The sequence below is a fragment of the Apis laboriosa genome, unplaced genomic scaffold (genome assembly GCF_014066325.1).
Source record: "Apis laboriosa isolate Shangri-la unplaced genomic scaffold, ASM1406632v1 scaffold13_cov153, whole genome shotgun sequence".
NCBI classification, from domain to species: domain Eukaryota; kingdom Metazoa; phylum Arthropoda; class Insecta; order Hymenoptera; family Apidae; genus Apis; species Apis laboriosa.
This window is the reverse complement of record NW_025221370.1, coordinates 770,458-773,048: the sequence shown is the minus strand read 5'-3', so window position 1 is coordinate 773,048 and position 2,591 is coordinate 770,458.

Here is a 2,591-nt window from a genome sequence, read left to right as displayed (position 1 = left end):
AAAAAAAAAAAAAAAAAAAAAAAAAAAAGAAAAGCGACGTCAGCTGGCGCGTGAGCGTTACAAAATGAAAAAGACGCGCGTACATCGGCGTCTCGCCCGATTTTTCCTGTATCTTTTCAACCATTTACGCGAATCGAATTAACATTATCCATTTTTTTTTTCGTTTTCTTAACATTTCTCGTTACCTTTTTTTTTTTCAAAATCGGATTTCTTTGCTTTGTTTAATTATTCTTTTTTTTTTTTTTAATCGTTTCGTTTTTTCTTCCATTTTCGTAAATTACCCGCATTTATATCCATGATGAAATTCCTAATGATTCTTAATTACGTATACTTTTTCTTCTTCGTTTTTATTATATATGAAAAAAAAAAAAAAAAGAAAAAAGAAAAAAGAAAAAAGAAAAAAAAAAAAGAAAAGAGACAAAAAAACAACACAACGGCATTTCTACTATTCCCATTCTATTTTTAACGCTAATATGTAGGACAAAAAACTAACAGATTTCGGTATAATAACAAATCATCGCCCATCGAGCCCGAGACGAGTCACGAGTCGAGAAGAAGGGAACGAAATTTTATTATTATGTTTCGTTAAATTGCCGCAAATATATTATTCGCGCTTCTAAATTTCAACTATTCTCGAGACGCTCTCGGGCAATTCGACGTGACGAAATATAACAGGTTTGTCGGCTCTGACGACCATCGTTCCTCATTTCTCGCCGATCTCTTCCGCTTCGACGATGGACCACAACAGAAAAAAGAAATCTCGAGGCCGCCACCTCTCCGTCCAACGTTCCCGTTCTCGTTGCTTCCTTTTCAACATTCGTAACGTAATAATTGTGCATCTACGATAATAATCCAACCAACTTCATCGTCACGAGCTTTACAATTACAATTACAATATAATATCTTTATACCTCGTTTATAAATCGTATTACGAGAACCCATCGTTGTCTCGGATACGATTTTTTTTTTCTTTCTTTCTTTCTTTCTTTCTTTTTTTTTTTTTTTTTTTTTTTTTCTATTTTTATTGCTGTCGAAGCGATTTTTCGATGGTTGGCAGTGACGCGCGTAATTAATTAACAATATTTGAACAAACGACGAAAAATACTATTTCGATGTTCCATTTCGATATCCTCGCCACTTCTAACATCCATTCGTTCCTTTAATATAACTCTCTTATTTCGAACGATCGAACGTTAGTATCTTTCTCGTTCGCCCTTATTATATCCAATATCCGATGATCCCGACAGGTTCCCGAGACACGAGATACTCTCAAGGATCAATTCTCAACAGGTGTAAGATATTCTCGATTCTCTCTATATATAATAACTTCTCGGTAAAAAATATTGGGGAGGGGGGGGAGAGAAGGGAGGAGGAGGGAAGGAAGGCAGGAAGGGAGTGTATAAAGGAGAAAGGGGAACACCGATTCGAAGGCAACATTCGATTCGAAGCGGAAGACTCGAACGAAGGGAAAAGATCGTCGAGAAACGGGGAATTCCAGCTACTTCACACTATATACATTCATAAGGGAGAGGGCTCAGTCGAAGATGAACGAGCAAGAGTCGCGAAAAAAAAGATAAAAAATGAAGCTCGCTTGTTTCTTCGACATTGGAGGGCTGCTCTCGCCTCGACAGAGCTCGCGAACACAATAATTCTATTTCATAATTGTTTTTTATCATCGCTATTTCACGTTCAACTATTTCCTATTGTATGAAAGGGGAGGGGGGGGGAGGTTCTGTGGATGGGGTTGGGGACACATTATTCCTTTTTTTTTTTTTTCTGCTGGATTCATCATAACTGTCTGCGATGTTACTCTCTCGCGCGATTTTCTTCTTCTTCTTCTTTCTATTATTATTATTATTAATATTATTATTAATATTATTATTAATATTATTATTAACCATCGAAGAGTATGTATAATATTATATATATCGTGTCTCCACTGTTGCTTTCGAACTCGTCCACGTCTTATCCGAAACGAGTGAAGGAAACGAAACAGATCGAACAAAAACCGTAAACTTTGTATGATCCATCGATCGGATCGATCGACCACGATTGTATCGCCGCATTTTATATATATATATGCACTTTTATAACTATTGATATTCAATCGATGATGAAACGAAAAGTTTTATATATATATATATATATAGTAAATAAAAAGAGATCGTTCGAATTGTGTTGCTCACGGCGATCACCTCTCGATCGATCGATCGAAATTTCTTCTGTGCGCGTGTCGCAAACGACGCGATGCGTTCATCTATATGCGTCGTGCAAATGATCAATTTACACGATGATTTTGAAATGAAAGTAAGAAAATATAGGTTATTCTCTCTCAACGTACGTATTATAATACGTTTATATCGTAAAATATCGTATCATCTATATAATATATACCGATTTACAACAAATAAAAAAAGGAAGAGAAGATGAAAGAAAAAAAATATATATTTTCCGGCAACTGAAACACGGCTCTATATAATCTATATAAATATTCTTTCCTATACCACGACTGTTGTTTCCTTCATTGTCTCGTTCATCGTATTCGTTATCTCATATTTTTTTTTCTCTTTTTTTTTTTTTTTTTTTTTTTT